Raw genomic sequence first — 20,733 nt, forward strand, 5'->3', positions numbered from 1 at the left:
GCACACCATGGGAAAACCGATCAGCTGCAGTTTTGGAACAAACTGTGAGCAAACATCTTGACTGCAAGGCCTCTTGTCATCTGCTTTTTCCTGCGCCTCATCCATTTCCATCACAGACCTTCCTAACGGTTGCCCCGGGGTCCTGCTCCACCTGTGGGGAGCAAGATCACCTCAGCTGCGCTATCACCAACTGCCCCGGGGAGCCCGCAGTGCTGCGGTGGCCAACATAGCCGCAAAAACCACAGGTGGCGTCACTAACTTGATCTAATCCAAAAATACAACTCCCATCATCATTCTACCCTTCATTTATTAAAGGACACCGCCAGGGTCACGAGCCGAGCACCGCCATTGCTGACATCCCCGGACTAGTCTGGCCTGGTTCCGAGTACCCCGACCCTGGAGCGGGCGTGTCACTTTTGGTGTCACGAACAGGATGATCGTGACCGGTATAACCGGTTACTGTGGTGCGCCTAAGTAACGTGTGCCTTGTATTGACTTTACTAAACTTTGAATGAAGCCGCCATTAATATACCACAGAATTTAAACTGCATCATATGCTACAGAAATTGAACTGCATCATACAGTGAACAGTTGAAAAAGAGCACAAAAATAAGCCCCAACCCCATTTTCTGCCAAGTACTGACGAAGACTGTGTGCTAACGGACTGGACTTATGAAAATTGACACTGTGGCGGTAAGTGAAAGTAACGGTCAAGATGTGCAAAGCAGTGGACAGAAGGGAACCACTCATAGTGGGCTGGGTAACGGCTTGGCGCCAACAAGCTGGACCCACCCCAACTCCGCCACCGGAAAAAGAAAATCCTGTCAGAGGAGTGAAAGGTCAATGGGTGGTGAGTGGTCCTGACAAGTGATGGCAAGTGGTGACCGGGACGACCTGAATAACAGTATGGCAGTGACCAATCTCCCTGATACACCGAGAGGTGCCCTGGGTCCGTGACCAGTCCCTGACCCAAGCTTCCTGGCCGTGGAGATAAAGCGGCTGGAGCAGCGTTTGGTGAGGCTTGAGGCGAAAGCCGAGCAGTGAGCCATGGAGATGGCAGAATCGGTGCATGCGCCAGTAAGCCAGGTGACATCCAGAGACACAAAGCAAGAAGCATCCCTAGCTGCAGTGGCGGAGACTGGTAAGCAGATGACCCCAGCAGCTCTGCAAGGCCCAGAAAGCCTCGAAGGTCCCCTTCCTGGACCTTCGGCCTGAGCACCTGAAGCAGCATCACCCTACCTCCCATGGGATGACTTACTGGTCAGCGATCGAGGGCTGGCCATCCTACTGCGACCTGTCCTGAGCCATACAACCACTGAGGTCCTCTGTAGGTGGCAATTGATCCGGTACCAGATGGAGAGGGAGCAGCAGAGGGCTCAGTGGGAGGAAAAAGAAGCAAGTAACCTGGAAGCCAAGTAAAGGCTGCGCAAGGCCAGACAATCTGACCGTGGTCCAGTGAGACAGGGAAAAGTCCTGAACTTCAATCTGGAGACAGGATGGGGTTTCATCAGAGAACCAGGACTGAGGAAAGCTGTCTTTGTGTCCTGGAGGGATATAGAGGCCTACTTGCAAAGGGGTCGATCGGATCGGGATGTGTACCCGTGTGATAGAGTGGAATACACCTGCCAGATGGCTGCATGCGGGTGGTATGCCCTGGACGTACATGTTCACCGGAAGGATGCAGCTTCATAAACAGAGAAGACCTTCCACAGCGGCCCTGCAATAGCAGAGTCCCAACACCAAGGAACTCAGACAATACTGTCAACAGCATATCTGCAGCCAGTGCTAGTCAGAAAAAGGGTTTTAAAGTCAGAGGGAGTGAGAGACCGTAGTTCAAGCTGAAGACCCTGGGGGTCCTGCTAGACCCAGGTGACACCGAGAGAAGGGGTTATAGAGTGCCATGGATGTGCGAGTGGCCTCTATGGGCTTATTCCACCAAAAACACCAGGGTGGAGGAATCTGGCTGCAATAACGGGGACAGTCCCCAGGCGAAAGGAATATAGACATTTGTTTTAGCAATCCAAAGGCCCGAGTGATTGCTGTAGGCAACCGAGGCCACAACCTGCTACCAATCCTCTGTGAGGGAGGCCTCAAAAGGACCACAGTAAGCCACCCTTTAGTCAGGGCTCGGTGGCGGAGGTGCAGGACAGTCCAGTGAAGGTCAGTGCTAAAGAGACAGCCAGGAAAGGCACATTGAGGAGTGCACCGGTACTGACCCTTGACCTGTTTGAGATTAACGGAGGCCCACAACAGTGAATCTTTGCACACCACAGGAAAACCAGTCAGCTGCAGTTTTGGAACAAACTGTGAGTAAACATCTTGACTGCAAAGCCTCTTGTTGTCTGCTTTTTCCTGCGCCTCATCCATTTCCATCATAGACTTTACTGTGCCCCGGGGTCCTGCTCCATCTGTGGGGAGCAAAATCACCTCAGCTGCGCCATCATCAATTGCCCCGGGGAACCCGCAGCACAGCGGCGGCCCACATAGCCGCAAAAACCACAGGTGGCGTCACGATCTTCATCTTATCCAACAAATACAACTCCCATCATCATCCTCCCTTTATTAAAGAGACACCGCCGGGGTCACCGCCGGACCCCCGCCACTGCTGACATCCCCGGACTAGTCCGACCCGGTTCCGAGTGCCCCCAGCCCTGGGGCGAGCATGTCACTTGCTGTACTTTTTTTTTTTTCTACCTTTTTTTTTTATTACCAGAACGCTGGATCCAGGTCAATACCCGGCTCAACACTCGGGTACACTTGAATCCTTGCATGTCTTGACATCACAGAAAAAAAACTCTGTGAAAACACCACAAAAAATGCCACAAAAACCACACCAAAACCCACTAAAACCGCAGATGACTCCCAGAAGATATCTTGCCACAAGGTCAGGTTTTGGTCAGGAAAAAAATGCTATGTGAACATAGCCTTAGTGTAAAGTGAAAAAACAGACACAGATAGGGAAAAATAGTTTATTTAAATTAAGTCTCCCCACACTTTCCCTGGTTCACCAATTTGTTAGCAAAAATGTTCCCACGAAGCTCCGTCATAATCCACAATCCACGAATGCAAGTCCGACGACTGTTAATATCAGTAAAGTACAACTATAAGTGCCAGGTTGTGACTGCAAATACTATCAGAGCCACTGGTCTAACGCTGTGCTCAATGAGATCTGTTCTAGTCATCATCCGGCACCAGTAAATAGTTTTACTTTTCTGTTATTCATAGTTACCAGACCTGCATTTATGGATTGTGGATTACAATGAAGCTTCGTGGGAACAATTTTAATAATAAATCGGTGAACAAGGGAAAGTGTGGGTATATCTTTTGAACTAAACAATTTTTTCTTTTGTGTATGTGTTTTTTCACTTCACACTGACTGGGTTAGTAATGGGGAGGTGTCTATAAGAAAAGAAACACTCATTACTAAACCCTGGGCTTGTTGCCAGCTAACATTACACAGTAGACATTAACCCCCCAAACTATTACCCTGATTGCCAATACAACAGAGCAATTGGGAAGAGCCAGGGCAAAGTGCCAGAAATTGCAAATCTAATGTGAGGCGTCAATTCTGGTGAAGCTTCAGGCTGGTGTTTTTAGGCAGGGAATGGCCAAATAACCATGGGCCTTGTCAGTCTTATAAAACCTGTCCACAGCTGTCTTCTATACCTTGGCTGATAATCAAAAATAGTGGGAACGCCACACTGTTTTTTCTATTAATTAATTAATTTATTAGGCTAAACCAAACTAAATATTACCCTGACTCCCACTTCACCAAGGCAGTCACGAAGAGCTGAAGCAAAGCACCAGAACTGGCACAACTAATGTATGTGCCAATTCTTGAGCTGCTGTGGGCTACCATTGTTATGCTGGGAAGGACTGAATAACCATGGACTTTCTGAGCCTGATAATTCCACTCTGTAGCTGTCTGTTTTACCTTAGCTGATAATTGAAGATAGGGGAGACCCCACACTGTTTTTTTATAATTTAATTAATTATGTATTTATTAAATTAAACCAAGCTAAAAACAACCTTTAGTGCCACATGAAAGGGTGCAAGTGTTCAACTCTACCTAGATGCCTTCTATAATCTAAGCTCTCCCGCTACATCAACTCTCCATGAACTGCTTATAGAAGACAATATGTTGAGCATCGCACACCCTCGGGTCTCATTTAAGACTCAGTGATGCGATGTGGCCTGCCAGTCACTGTAATGCCAGTAGCCAACATGGCTATGGCATTACATGTATGTTGGTAATTCTCGTATGTTCATTGGCTGTCTAACAGCTGCAAACCATGTGGGACAATGACTTAAGCTTTTGCTTGATCACACTCTATACTCATTCGAGTAATGAGCGTTTCAGAGCTCCCCAATGCTCAATCAACTATTGAACAATGGCGAGGACACGCTCATCACTACACATGGGCCCCACATTGTGTCTGTGACAAAAGATGCTTAAAATTTTGGAGGTAGAAATGGGTCCCCTTATTTCTTGGGCCCAATTGCAGCTGCACAGGTAGCACCTATGGTATGTCTGCTATGGAATCTGCCAATTGAGATGTGTAATCTAGATCCTTAAAGGGAGAACTGGTGGGAAATTAAAGATATAAGCAATTAAAAAACAAAACACAAGTATGACTGCAGGGGCCTGATGGGGAGCAAAAAGAAAAATCTAAACTAAAGGTAACAGGAGAATGGAGAGTTTGGGAACTCATTATAGAGACAGCCAGATCAGTTTTTATTTTATGCTTAAAAAAATCCCTTTAAGTGATGTCAAATCATTAAAATATCCATTGACTGAGGAAATGGCAGCTCTGAAGTCACATTATCTCTGCTTTGCATAGAGTCATTCATGGCCACAAACTGCAGCCTCGCTCCATTGCTGATTGCAGTTTCTTGCACATCCACGTGACTGGGATGGAAAAACTATGAGAATCCAGTCCTGCTTCAGCGTGCTTAGACCCTTACATTCTCAGTGGTCGGATCCTGTCTGATTATTAAGGTGATGATTTACTCAGATGGGGAAAGCCCTTTGTGTGGATGTTCTGCACAGGGTCCACAATGACATCCATATGACCTTATAGCAATAAATGGATGTGATGTATAAAATTCAATATTTCTGATTTTACATACACATCATTAATTTATCAAGCGACTGTGCGGATGTGTACACACACATTCTTGTGAAATAAGTCTGCTGAATGTATTTAGCAGTGCTATCGGTTTGGCCTGGTATGGCACAGCAGACATAAACTCAAGGGTAAATAAGCCTGGAGAAGGATGGTGATTTATGTGATGAACAGAAGGAGGATTTTGCGGCAGAATAGATGTCCTTTCATTAAATGAAAATTGAACACCAGTTTCTCATATAAGATTGCCAACAAAGAAAATAACCTAAAATTGGGGTATCTATTCAACTTTAACAATGGCAATACAATTTTGCGATATAGGTTTGGAATTAAAATCATTTCCTGCGTTTCTAAATTAAATACTTACACGTATATTTTTTCTGCTTGAGCGGCAGCAATATGGAGATGGCGGGGTCTGAATTATGATTACGTTAAATTTCAAACAAAGAAAATCATTCTACAGATGTGCTGTTTAACAAAGCTCCCTCCACTCTCCATCTGCATTCACTTGCAAATCATTTTGCCAGTAAAAGCCAGTGTTCCTCTCAGTCCCTAACCTTCCCATGGTAAGTACTGCAGTTCTTTCAGCAGAGGCTTGCTGTGTTGTGTGAGCGAGGATTTTTTTTTTTCCTTATTAATCAGGAGCCCTGAATGAAAGCCAATCACAGGCTGAGCTTTCCCTTGGCTTCGCTTTCCTGCCTCTTAGAGTTAAAAGTGATGCTGTGACTGTGAGGAAAAGACTGAGTTAGAATCAAGTAGAATCTTCCTTGGGAAAATATAAGCAAAAAATAGGGGCTAAATAGCAGCAAACGTTCAAGCTGTGGTGCCGGGTCGGACAATACACTTCCAGGGACGGCTAGGAAATTCCAAGGTAAGATATTTTATATGGAAATGGGGTATGTCGTCCGTTTAAGATGACAGCCGCTCTTGCTGCATTGTAATGTAGATAAAGGCGATTTGTCTCTAAGTATTGGAACTTTTAATTTAGTGTGTCTGGATAATGCGAGATGTGAGTCAGGCAATTAGCTGGCAGCAGTGTATTAGAAACTAAAGCCCTTTCTAAATAGGGATTGTGCACATGATATATGGAAGTTTGTCTAGAGGAATGAACAGCTAGAGTGGATTTAGCCTTGGAAATGAATTTCCGAAAGGATCCCGGAGAATTTAGCCTGGTGCCTGGGTATATGGATTAGAGCTGCAGCAGTCACCTTTAATAAGCAGGATGCATCTGTCTACTGTATATGCAGGTAGTGGCTTCAGGTACAATATATTCTATCTCTGGTATTGTGAGGCACAGTGTCGAATAGTCATATATTTTGTCATTTATTCTATTCATGGCAAACCACGTATGTATTTTTGTGGCATAACATGTTGACGTGATGTCTAAACACATGAAGATGTTTCCCTGAAGCAAATGGCATTATGTGATGTGGACTTATTGGAACATAAGGACGTGCTACATGATACTCTGTGCAGACAGACAATCTTCCAAGCCCTCTAGCCCCACAATGATCCTGCACATGCAATCATTGACAAACAGCAGCCAGCTTCTTAGAACTGACATATTATCTGTTCTGCTTTCACACAAATGGAGCTGTTTCCTATAATCTTCAGCTTTCTTTCTTGTAAAAGCATCTCTATTATACTAAAATGCACATCTATTATTTCCAATATGTGTCAAGATATATTATTTTGTACTTTTTCCAGTCAGCTAAATGTACCCACTCAGACACAAATGGCTCTAGACTTACAAAAACTCAAGCACGCCTGGCACATTTTGAAATATATAGATATATAGGGATGGATCGATGAGATATATCATTAAATACAGTCTATATGTGGAATATGACATTTTTTTACTACTTGTGAAGAAGAGAGCAGCTTCTGCAGCATCAAAGAGTGACTAATAAGCACACGCGTGTCTGTGAGTCAGACAGGCATGTGCCAAAACATATACACCGTCTATTGCAGGGTCGGGTATGGCTGGAATACTGTGCCCTCATATTCAGGCTTCATAAGTGATGAACTTTTATACTGCAGTGCATCTTCCCACAGCAATCTTACATATTTTATCTTTTTGCTGCAAAGTTAAGTGTGCAAAGGGAAGCTACAGTGGCAGGAAAAATGAGTAAGCTGCTTTATGGATGTAGTATAGCTTGAACAGAAAGATAAATACTTTTTGGAACATAAGCTGGTAATCTTGTTTGTGCCATGGGAACCCTTTTAAATTAGACTATTCCATCGCCTTGCCAACCTGTTAAACAAAAGAATTGAATCAAAGGCTCATTTATAGTCCATGCAGCAACTCCTCGCGGAAAAAATAAATAAATGGCAGAGTAGAAGTTGTTTCCATAACCATCATCTATCTATCCATTATCTATCTAGTATTTATCTATCTATTTATCTGTCTATCTATCTATCCATCTAACTATCTATCCATTATCTATCTATATATATCTATCTATCCATCTATCTAGTATTTATCTATCTATCCATTATCTATCTATCCATCTATCTATCCCTCTATCTATCTATCTATCTATCTATCGATCTATCTATCTATCTATCCATCTATCTACTGTATCTAGTATCTATCTATCCATTATCTATCCCTCTATCCATTATCTATCTATCTATCCATCTATCTATCCCTCTATCTATCTATCTATCTATCGATCTATCTATCTATCCATCTATCTACTGTATCTAGTATCTATCTATCCATTATCTATCTATCTATATAGTATCTATCTATCTATATACTATCAATCTATCCATCATCAATCTATCTATATATCCCTCTATCTATCGATCTACTATCTATCTATCTAGCTATCCATCTATCTATATATCTATCTACTATCAATCTATCCATTATCCATCTATCTTCTATCTATCTATCTACTATCTATTTATTCATCATCTATCCATCTATCCCTCTATCTATCTATCTATCTATCTATCCATCTACCATTATCAAGCTATCTATCTACTATACTATTACTATACTATCTATATACTATGTACCTATGTATGTATCTATCTATATACTATACTATACTATCTATATACTATGTATCTATCTATCCATCCATCATCTATCTATCTATCTATCTATATACTATACTATACCATACTATCTATATATTATGTATCTATCTATCCATCCATCATCTATCTATCTATATCTGTCTATCTATCTATCTATCAATCTATCTATCTATCTTTATATCCTTCTATCCATACAGTATTTTCCATGGTTTTAGTTTGGAGCACATCACAAGCCAGCATGAAGTATGCTGAATATATCACTCCCATAATACATCTTTTGGTGGACAGTACTGTGCTTTTCATAACCTATTTTTTTTTCCAACTCAATAGGTGGCACAGAAAATGTCAGCAGACCTGATATATCATTTGCAGTGCAATAGTGGCCTGTCCTTGATTGTGAAATGTAAGCCAGAAAGAAAATAAACAGCGTTCAAACTTAGCGTTAGGCACCAAATATCAAAATTGAGGTCTATATATTATATATACATATATATATATATATATATATATATATATATATATATATATATATATATATATATATATATGTATATATATATACACACACAGACTGGTAAATGGAGCTGCTGAGGACATTGTTTTCATATCCCCTGCCTGCTTTGCTTTTTCATACCCACCAGGGAGTTTAAATCCTCAATCCATTGCTAACTGCTTTACAACCCTCTATCAAAGTAATTCATTTTACAGAATAGCTTTCACAGTAATAAGGTAAGAAATGTGAACTTGAAGAGAATAGTTATTATTTCATTTTCCTTTTCCAGTTAGTCTAAATAAACAAATAAGGCTGATTTGATAATGAAGCCCAACAATAAATAAATAAATAAAAAAACACATAAATGAATGAATACACAGATAACTCTATAAGATACACACTTCTGAGAAATGATGAATTAATTAGGTATCGATTATAATTAGACATAAAAGTGCAATGTATTAGCATAGGTTATGAATAGTACATGGTTACACAGCATTCAATACCATTTTTAGTGCCTTTTTGAAAAAGCTGACATTTTTAATGTGCCTTAAAACCTGGATTAAAGTAATATGTCAAATGCTTCAGAACTAGTGGTCATAATTGTAAACCATGCTTGGTTGCACTGTTCAACCGGGCAAAACATTATTTATATATTAATCACTCTGTGACTAAAATGTGCTTATTATGATCCTTTACTCTGTGGGAAAGGCAGGCATGCTTGATTTCATTTCATTTCATTGTGTGAGTAGTCCCGTCTAGTGAATGCTGAAATGTTCCAATTTCCTAACTACCATTCCTCACTTACCCAACACAGTATGATATTGCTGCAATACAAGGTACCAAGCCATCTGAGCATAGCCGGGAATAATTTATTGATAGATGGAAAGGTTACTTGTCTCTGTATGCTGAAATAACCATTGCCCACATTATTCTTTCTTCATTATTTGGTCACATTTAAGACCTTGTTTGATCTGTATCACAACATGTATTCATTCTTCAAAGGACAAGATGAGATTCTGGTATGAACCTTTAATGGGTATATACATATCAATTTGAGAGCTCTCAATCTGCACCAAGCACCATTTTTTTCCATTTTATAACCATCTATAGAATGTAATATGAACTCAATGGATTCCTATTTATGATAGCAGGGTATCAAAGATGGTGATAAGTAGCAGATATTTGAGTATGTGGATTGTTCCCTTGGTTCCAAACAAATGGTTACCTAGTTTTGTCCATAGCTGGTGCTCAAATTTCCATAATGAATTGCAGTCACTTTGTAAACTATTACTAGAGACCATATCGCCATCAGAGGGAAGTACTATAATGATCTTTTAAGGATAAACAGAACAGGAGCCGTGTGCCGTTAATCAGGTTGCAAAATTAAAGGGGTATTCCGATCTCCAAGATCCTATCCCAATATGTAGTAGGTGTAATAATAATAATATTAGCAGTTACCTCCAATTGGAAATGTAGTATAGTTCTCCTGATATAGCCATGTCTCTTACCTAATGTGAAGGGCATTGCAGTGTTCCATGGTTATATCCACTCAAATAGTAATAGTTAGTTTGTTGATCATGGTAGCAACCATGGCTACCTAAGCTGCAGTGGCCTGCACATGAGGTAAGAGACACGGCTACATCAGGAGAACTATACTACATTCCGAATTGGAAGTATTTGGGAATATTATTATTTTTACGCCTACTACTTACTGTGATAGGATCTTGGATGTGGGAAATCCCCTTTATGTCCTTTTTGAGTATGTTCATGAAATCCAGCCTAAAAAAACATGACATATAGGGATATTCCATAACAATGCCTATAGACCAAGGTGAACAACAGTTTTATTGCCCAACAATATCACACAACAAGATGTGTATGTATCACATTATATTACAATTGCTTTGCAAGTCAGCGTCATTAAAGTGCACATAGCACATACTCAACATCAATATCATGATATTCTGGATAAGCAGAGAAAAGGATACCACCCTTGCCGAAATGGCTTTTTTTCCATTTGCCTGATTGGTGATGGTTTTGGGCATAGGACAAGCACAATTCAAATACTGATGGCCTATGAAGGGAATTCCATTAATATTTTTTGTTTCAGAAAGGCCACCTTAAATAACCTTATAATTCTAGATAACAAAATTAACCTAATTATTCATAAACTCTCTTTTAATGTTTTCCAAGCCAACTTGGCAGTGGGAATGTACAAAGAATGTGATGCTAACTGTATTTTCGATTTGATCTACCAGTATCATAGCTCTTACTGTATAGATTGCCATAACCAAATGTAAACAATATATTTTCCCAATACAGTTCCACCAAATATTAACAGATGTGATCATTTTTACATTCCTTTCATATACATTGCTCAAGCCTAATTCACAATTACTGTGTTGGACAACCCATTAAGCTTTAAGTCTCACGCCCCCTGACAATTTCAGCACTAATGTTTTTTTAATCCAATTCAAAGAATCAAAATCCTCATGAGATTTTTCAGACTTATGGAATCTACCATAATCCAACCTAATACTTTATTAATATGTGAAAGAAAATTAAAGCATTCATTTTGCTTTACTTCTGTGAATATTCTCGTCTGTTAACTAAGAAATGGGGTTTTCCACCTTCAGGAAAGTGAAACTCATATTCTGTAAAATACGTACAACAACAATTTGAGTAGATATTTAGGTGGGCTTTGCGGGCTTTGCACACTACGACATCGCAGGTGTGATGTCAGTGGGCTCAAATGGAAAGTGATGCACATCTGGTGACGCAGTCAATATCGTAGTGTGCAAATCCTTTTTAATACGATTAACGAGCGCAAAAGCGTCGTTATCGTATCATCAGTTTAGGGTCCGACATTTCCATAATGCTGGTGCAGCGACAGGTACTATGTAGTTCCTCGTTCCTGCGGCAGCACACATCACTGTGTGTGAAACCACAGGAGTGAGGAACATCTCCTACCAGCGTCCCGGCTGCAATGCGGAAGGACGGAGGTGGGCGGGATGTTTACATCCTGCTCATCTCCACCCATCCGCTGCTATTGGTCGCCTGCCGTGTGACATCGCTGTGACGCCGCATGACCCGCCCCCTTAGGAAGGAGGCGGATCGCCGGCCAGAGCGACGTCGCAGGACAGGTGAGTGCATGTGAAGCTGGCGTAGCGATAATGTTCGCTACGCCAGCAATCACAAGATATCGCTGCTGCGACGGGGGTGAGGACTATCGCGCTCGACATCGCAGCATTGGCTTGCGATATCGCAGCGTGCAGAGTACCCCTTACACTTTCCTGATCCATTGCCGGCTTTTGCCGCAGCTCAGGTCATAATATTTTGGCTGCAGCAGTGACATCACATTGCCAGTGCACATCACTACGGAAGCCGTTAACTTAGCTCAGCGGCTTGTGCCATCAGTGATTGGCTACAGAGTTATGCAAGCTGTAGTGATGTCACCACTGCAGCCAAAGTACAGAGACCTGAGCAGAGGCGGAGGACCGATACTGGTGCAAGAGAGGATGAGTACCTGGTATTTATTTTACACTAAGTATTTTAGAGTGTTTGAGGTCTAGGTGAACAAAGGAGTGATCCAGCTTCACGTTTCCATAAAAACACCGCTTTAATGAAAAACTTTTTTAAAATACAAGGAATATTTTTCTTGCAATAAAGATAAGCCACAAAAATAAACCGTCTCTGAGTCAGGAAAAATCCAAAGGTTCTGTAAACCGCACACCAGACGCATTTTGAGCACATGGCTCTAAGACCTTAGAGTGTTTGGGGTCTACCCCCCTGAAAGTGGAAAACCATTTTAATATTTCTATAGACACAGTAGTTTTAAAACTAATGCCTCTGTTTGACTTTTGTCATTTTTCTTTGTCTCTTGCAATTCTTGCTTGATATTTTGGCTGAAAAAAAGTGATTGTGAGGGATTACTATATAAGCCCTTATTTTCTGTGAGCCAAACTCAAGACAAAGGTTCATGGAAGACAAATTGCAAAAATAAATAAAATAAATAAATAAAGATTTCAAATACTGTGCAGATAAAATATAGTTTAGTGTGCAAACAAAAATGACTGGGTCGATTCTAACACCATTAGGCACTTTGTGGGATACCGTATGGAGCCCACACAAGACCCTGCACTAACTTCGAAAATCTAAATATATATGGTATGCCATATTAAAATAAAAAAATATAGTCACAATAACATTAATGAAACAGATAAATGTGGATGTAGCTACAATAATCTAAAAGATGTCACATGAAAGCGCCACTGCTCCTGACTTGTAATTACAATACCTACAGGAATTGCATATGTGCTTAGGCCCTGGTGCCTATCTTTTGACCCATTTAAGAAGGTCAATATTATTAAAGGCTTTTGTTAATGTGGGTTCATGGTAGAAAATGCTAGCTTCACGTTATAACACTAATTACAGGTACACTTAGACACCTTTCTTTGTTTGTTTTTGTCTAATGTACCCATAGAGTTTGATCAACCCCTGACATATTTCGTAGTAGATGGTAGCTTTTTCTCTATACTAATACAATCATAATTCTATTATTAGTTGATGATACCTGGAAGGTGTTTCTAGATATAATTCTGCAGAAGTAGGGGGTGTCAGTCATTGGGTGTCATTGATGATGCCTAATATCTGAGTTGACAATGAAAGTTGAAATACTAAAAGCATTACTCCACAGTAGTTTCTGCATGTGGGATTGTTGGGGTGTTTTCATATAAGCTTCATTGTTTGGCCTCTGGAAAAAAGAGTGTGTGAGCACTGATTATATAAAAGAGAGACTTGCTGTGAGATTGGACATAATTCTGTGCCTATTCAACCACTGAGAAGGAAAATGTAAGCTTTAGGAATGGACTCGAGTTTAGAAGGAGTGGAGTCATCTGTCTGCCATGTTAAAACATTGAGAGTAAAAAAAGGTAGGCTTTGTAAAAAGTAGTTTCCAGAAGAGTCATTCAGAAGTAAAAAAAAAAAAGCTGCAGAGGCTTGTGATTCTTGGAGTCTATCTGCAAGGGAGCCTAAGATATCATAAAAGTTCAAAGTTTAGTACTGTATTAGGACTGGGTACTTTATCCTGGTCTAAGGTCACCAGAGACTTATGCCCCCTTCACATTTAACAACTTACCAGCGATCCCGAAAACGATGTGACCTGATAAGGATCGCTGGTAAGTCACTGGGAGGTCGCTGGTGAGATGTCAGATCTTACCAACAACGCAGTAACAATTAGCGACCTGTATAACGATCTCGGCGGGCATTGGGGCTGTGTTAGAAGGTCGTTGGTAGGCGTCAAACACAGCGATGCGTCCTACCCAGCAGGACATCGCCTTTCAAGAAAATGGTACCAACCATTCAGCAATGACTAGCGATCTCACAGCAGGGGCCTGATCGCTGGTAGGTGTCACACATAACGAGATCGCTGCTGCGTCACAAAAACAGTGGCGCAGCAACGATCTCATTAGCGAACTCGTTAGCGATCTCGTTGTGTGTGACGGGGCCTTTAAACTTGGAGAAAGCAGGTGTTGTGAGAAGAGATAAAAAGGAACTATCTGCAGCTGATTACACTATGGTGTTAAAAATATGAGGTGGGGCAATCTTAAAATTGAGGCTTTTAGAGTCCTTTTTGGGTTGATTGTGCTGAATATGCTATAGTAGGTTGTGGTCTCCCATACACCCATAAACATACATAATTTAGTCAAGGATTGTGTAAAATGTACTGCTCTGTAGTTCACAGCAGACTTCCTGCTAAGAGCAATCATCAAGCTTTGTAACTTGTCTGTACCCATTGTGATTGTGTACTATTTCAAGTGATAGAAGTTGTTAAGATCCTTGTCATTCATTATGAGAAAAACAATAATTCTTATCCACATTAAAATGTGTAAAATTCTGGCAAGTCATAGAAGAAGAGATGACAAATTGGTATGGAGTTAAATTTTACCAAAATTTGCCAAAAATATGTCTATATTACAGATTTTTGTGTAATTCATGCCACTCCAATTCAACAAAATGATGGCAAAATGCGACAGCCATTTTGAAAAAATGTACAGGGCCAGCCAAAGCTTAAAAACAAACAAGAAAACAATACCTCGCCATTTACCTTTCCAACCCCCTCACTGCCGACAATACTAGCTACCAGCTAATGCCTACACCTACCCATCTGGTTCTCATGGTTTCTTTTTTCCACAGTTGTGCACTGGACTCTTCACTCTACTACAGCATTTTCAGCCACAAATAGGCCTTGGAGGTCAACATTATGACATGCCATGATCTCTGAGGCCTGGTAGCATCTGAAGATGCAAATCTAGAGTGAAGACATCACTGCTCAACTGTGGAAAAAAAGAGACCCTGAGAACTGGATGGTAGGTATAGGCACTGTAAGCAGTGGGGGTGAAGGGACAGGTGAGCAGTGAGGTGAGCATTGTTTTATTTTATTTTTTTGGTATTTCTATATATTAGGTTTAATGTGCACTAGTTTTAATAAATCACTCACAATGATTTATTCATCAGAATGAATGCTACATACAAATAAAACACAGCGTAAAATAAATGCATAATATAAAAATGATTGCAGAAATTACTTATTTTAGGAAATAAGTCCTTTTTTGTATTAAATGTCTTGAATGTAACCTGAGAATTATATACGGTAAATCCTTTTATAGGTGGAACTGAAGATATCTTCCAACACATTTCTTGTTCAATTTTCATATCATATTATGTTTAAATTACAAATTATTGATTCACATCCAGATGATAAGAAGTGAATTCCATACATAGATCATTTTAAAATGCTGAAATTTATCAAATTCAACAGAAATACATTTCTTCTGTGATATATTAAAATTAAGACTTTTTTTGACTTATCAAATTCAGTACTTATATTATTATAAAATGTATTTTACAGTCATATATACAGAGGCATTTTAGAAGAAATAGCATTTTTTGCCAGTAGTAGTTGAGGTCAAATGCTCTTACAATCTGATCAATTTATTGTGATATTATACAAGCTGTTCAATGGACTACATCATATGCATTTGTGTAATAGTTGGTTCATATGATAATTTGCCCGAATTGCCAAATTCACTACAGAATAAATCTATCATCCCCCTTCAGACCGTTTTGTTTAGAATAAATGTCACAAATTGTAACAATTGCCATACTAGCACAATAAGTTGTTAACTTTTAATTTTGTCACCACGGCACTTTTGGGGTGCAGTCAGACGACCATATAGATCTGTCTGAAATTGGACTACAATGCTCAGACCAGCCATAGGTCTCTTGACCCAAGTATGACAGCTTATACTATTTCTATGCAGCTGTTACGCTAGGATCAGAAGATACATGGCTGGTCTGAGCATTGTAGTTTGGTCTCGGACTGATTTATATGGTTGTATGCATGCACCCTTACTGAAACTGTACAGTAACCTGCTGTAACAGGTGTGATCTCTCTTGGCCCAACATACTTATTAAAATTTCACCTAGAAAATTTGGGGAAACAGACTACAAGAGCTAAGAGTTCATTAAATAAAAAGATTATTTAAACATTATTATACCTTTTAAGTAAAAGTAAGTAGTCAGTGTAGTCAGTGTAGTGTATGGTAAGGCCATGTGCAAACTTTGAGTTATTGGTGAGTTTTTTACCTCAGTATTTGTAGGCAAAACCGGGAGTCGAACAGTAAGAGGAAAAGTAAAATAGAAACGTGTGAACCTCTTCTGTATTTCTTACCAACTCCTGGTTTTGGATTACAAATACAAAGGTAAAAAAACTCATGAAATACTCAACATGTACATGTGGCCTAATTTGTATATGACTGAAAGAGATGGAAGATTCAATTCATAGGACTTTTGCCCATTGGCCACATCATTAATCTATAATTGCTGAATGAGAGACCTGTGTATCTCCCCACCTCCTTGCATCTCCAGCTCTTCTGTAGATTAACCGGGCTGGCACTATGTCATATGTGCAACAGCTTCAATGATGCCATTGCACCAAAAAGAAGAATTGGGAATGCCAGGATCTAAGAAATTAGGCATGGGTATTATTCAGCGGTTACAGATTACTGACTTATCTGTTGGATCCTGAGATCTACAAATTGATTCTCCCATCTTTAGTTACTGATCTTAAAATATATAATAAAGTATTTTATTAAGCCGATGCTTTACATTATACATACAACAAGGAATATAATTATTTCACATTGCCTATACTGTACATGATAACACATACTTCAGAGCTAAACAATGTCATTATGCATATCAGTCTTTGTCACAAAAAGGCTCAAAAACTGAATTGTCTGTCTTATAGACACACTCTTAAAGACACACACATTAAATTGGGTCAATTTCATGGAAATACAACTAACCAATCATTATAGTATTCGAGTTGTGTTGTAAATCGTAATACCTTGAAGAAACCACAAAACCTCCTTGTAGATTACAAGAATAGCAAAGTCACCTGTACACTTACATTGAAAACATATTCAATGGACATGTATTCTTAGACACATGGCCATGATGTCAATCATGCATGTTTGTATTTATCAGCATTTAGAATAAGCAAACCATTTGATCAAACGTGACATTGTCCAATGTGCAATATTGTGAATATATTTCAGCCATTTGGATTGTATTAGGTATCTGTGCTGAATGCATTCAGATAATTATAGCCATATTTGAAAGCTCTACACGTAAATTACCATGTAGCCAGCTTCAAGATAATAAAAATTCAATTTAATAGACTAAGTCTTCAAGGTACAATTGTAGATGACTGAACTTTATTGATTTTTAATTAAATCCTAAACAATTTCCTTAATTACAGAGGTGTATAGTTACAAAAAAATGTTTACAGAATTTATTATAAAAAATACCCTTGCAACATTTCTTGAATATCTCTTCGTATTTTAAAATCTGTCTTTTGTTAGAGATGTTCTAATAACATAACCACGCTAACATTGTATATAAAGAGTTGGTTAGAATAGTCTATCTACTTTAGATATTTATGACATTTATATACGGACCCTCTCATAGCTTGAGAGAATGCAGATGAGTATACGTGAATGAGATGAGTGGATATTATGAAACTTATATTCACTGACTTTGTCATGTTTTACCCAAAAATGTGACTGCTTATGCATGGAAAGTAGTGCACCAAACTCAGATTAGGTCTTTTCTGTCTCTAAGTGGAATGAAATGTGCTCTCTTTCCTCCAATTCCTAAACTTTACAAGCACAAAATAGTGTTTCTTGGCTGCCCCTATCTTTTATACTGCCTGTGATAACCCCCCTGATTGGCTATGGTATATGATGTGAGAGCAGTACAGCATTATGGGAAAGTCCATGAAGCCACCACATCTGACATCACTATCCCATTGTCTGAGTCTTCCATGTATGAAAGAAAGCTAGACAAATTTTTTTTTTGGCCAATCTTCACAAATTTGTTAGGATTTGGGAATTTTAGGAAATTTGGCTCAAATTCTCTCCTTAGTGGATTGATCCTCTCATCTCTAAATACACATGATAAAGCTTCCAGCAGTGTCTGGATGTAGGAGACAAGATGGAGAGCTAACCACATAGAGTGGGTGGTTTTAGCAAAGTGGAGCAAAATATTAGACTTAAGATTAGAATCTTCAGTCTAATATTATTTATGTCAGACAATAATTTTAATGTGATAAAGTAAACTAAAGCTATAAGTAGTCAATCAAAATCACACACTAGCAAATATTTCTTATTTGATGTCCTGCTGTGCCACATTGATTGAATTTTGACGCTATCTAAACACTACTGAAACATGTCATGATACTCTATATGTTCTTTATAATTCTTTAGTAGTTTATTTCATTATAAATTAGAAAATTATTGAAACATGAATATGTCAAGCGTGCTAAGTTAATTTGAGAAAAAAGATCTAGGTGGATAGACTAGTATGTATCTTCCATGATCCTTTAACCATTACTTAGCCCACTCACCACCAAGTGATTTTCCATTTTTCATTTTTGTTTTTCTTTCATCTTCGAAAGCAATAACTTTTTTATTTTTCTGTCAACATAGCCCGATGTGGCCTTGTGTTCTGTGTGAAAAATTTTAATTTTGATTGACACCATTAGTTTTAGTGTATAGTGTACTAGAAACCTGGAAAAAAGTTTCAAGTCCAGTGAAATTGCAACAAAAGTGCAATTCAACAATTTATTTTTTTAATTTATTTACCATGTTTAATATATGGTAAAACTGACTAGGCAATACGATTCCCCAAGTCAGTATGAGTATACAGATACCAAACATGTATAGTTTTTATTTTATTTAAAGCACTGCATCAGCATTGCTCTGTACAGCAGAAACAATGACTTCCAATGAACGCTGGCTGGCAGCTGGCATTCACAGGCAGTTTGACATGACAGACACAAGTGTCATCAGCTGACCCCTGGCGTTCATGACATCCAATTGGTGCCCTGAGATCACATCACAGAAGCGACAATTGGAGCAGGGAATGGCGTGCTTAGTGCATGCACTTGTACAATTCAACTGTCAGAGATTGACAGGGGGATTTTACTAGTTTACAGTGGGAGGAGCATGCGCCAAACGCAGACACACAACCTTGGACGTACTAGTACGTCCAAGATCATGAAGGCGTTAAGCAAAGCCATTATTTAAATTTAATTTCATAAATTGATAGTACACAAGAAAGTAAACAACTTTGTAATATATCTTATCAGACAAATTTGCTTCTTTCTCTCCTAGAATTGAACAGTTGATATCAAAATGATCAGTTCTGAGGTGAAATCTGTATTAAGTGAAGACTTTCCCATTCCTGAGATAGAAGATGGCAGTTGCTATGGATACAATTCTCTGTACATAAAAGAGGGAGGAGGGGTGGAGCTTTGTCTTTAGCTCCTCCCTCTGCCTCTAGCTCCTCCCTCCTCCCATTGTGGACTCTCATCAGTAATAACTGCCATCTCCTATCTCAGTAATGGTAAAGTCTTCACTGAATACAGATTTTTCCTCAGAATTGAGAGTTTTAATAATGACTGATCAACTCTGATAGAGAAGGACGCAAATTTGGCTCATAATATATATTACAAAGTTACCTATTTTCAGGTGTACTATTTATTTATTAAATATAAATTAAAATGACAGTTACTCTGTAAGACTTAACCTTATAAGAGGTTACAATAAGTTTCTGGAATATTAAGCTGAGCAACTTCTTGTGTTTGTGCAGTTAAAATTATTATTTTCTTAGAAACACTGAAAAATGTTATATAATGTATTACTTTTATGTGATACATGGCACCCATATAACATTAATATGATATTTCAGATCTAAACAGTATGGTTAGCAGACTGACTTGTGTGCATGAGGCTTTGCTTGATGAGGATTCAAACTTTTTTGTTAATTTACAGTAAGAAACCAAAGATTATAATTGTTTTTTATTTGTGGTCCAGGTAGAAAAAAAATCATGTACATAGAAAAATTATGTTCAGAGCAATTACATATACATATGTCCCACTGTGAATTACAGACCTAAGTTTTGACCTTCATATGACCTTTGCGGAATTGTTAGCATTTCATGATAAAAAAATAATAATCTGCTGCATGCTGAGTAAATTGTTCTTATAAGACGGAAGACATATTGCATCTCAATATCTGCAATGGGATCTTTTTATTTACTGCCCACGGATTGAATAAAATAAACAGATCAGCTGGAGTCTGAATGGTAAAACCTGAGCCAAAAATTAATTATCAAATTTTAACCGAGGAAATAAAGAGCTATATATTTATGACAGTGAGCTGATTATAATGTCATTGCTGAGACTAGAGACATTTTAACTAAAACTAAACATTGCTGGTCTATCCATTCACACTTACCGAAAATATTGAAAAGGGAAAGATATACCCCCAGGTTTATTTATTCTTTTCAAACATTGGAATTCCGCAGGGCTAATAAATACAAAAATTTAAATTTAAATAAAAATAAAAAAAGAAGGAAAGTGTGTGCTGAGACAAAATAGGCTAAACAGTTTACCTGTTATAAATCACTGCATCTGTCCTTATAAAGAGCCA

At 38.9% G+C, this 20,733-nt stretch overlaps 1 protein-coding gene across 3 annotated transcripts in view; it reads left to right on the top strand.

Moving 5' to 3' along the window:
- The first annotated feature begins 5,643 nt into the window (after nucleotides 1-5,643).
- The window catches only part of LOC142243203 (cadherin-10-like), a 758,404-nt gene continuing 743,314 nt past the window's right edge, over nucleotides 5,644-20,733 (top strand). For 2 of the 3 annotated variants that reach the window (XM_075314857.1, XM_075314859.1), the window contains exon 1: nucleotides 5,779-5,997. The gene's annotated coding sequence lies outside the window, so the exon portion shown is untranslated. Of the gene's footprint in view, nucleotides 5,693-5,778; nucleotides 5,998-20,733 lie in introns of those variants that run through there. The other variant, XM_075314858.1, reaches the window with a different exon arrangement.

The sequence above is a fragment of the Anomaloglossus baeobatrachus genome, chromosome 6, assembly GCF_048569485.1.
Source record: "Anomaloglossus baeobatrachus isolate aAnoBae1 chromosome 6, aAnoBae1.hap1, whole genome shotgun sequence".
NCBI lineage: Eukaryota > Metazoa > Chordata > Amphibia > Anura > Aromobatidae > Anomaloglossus > Anomaloglossus baeobatrachus.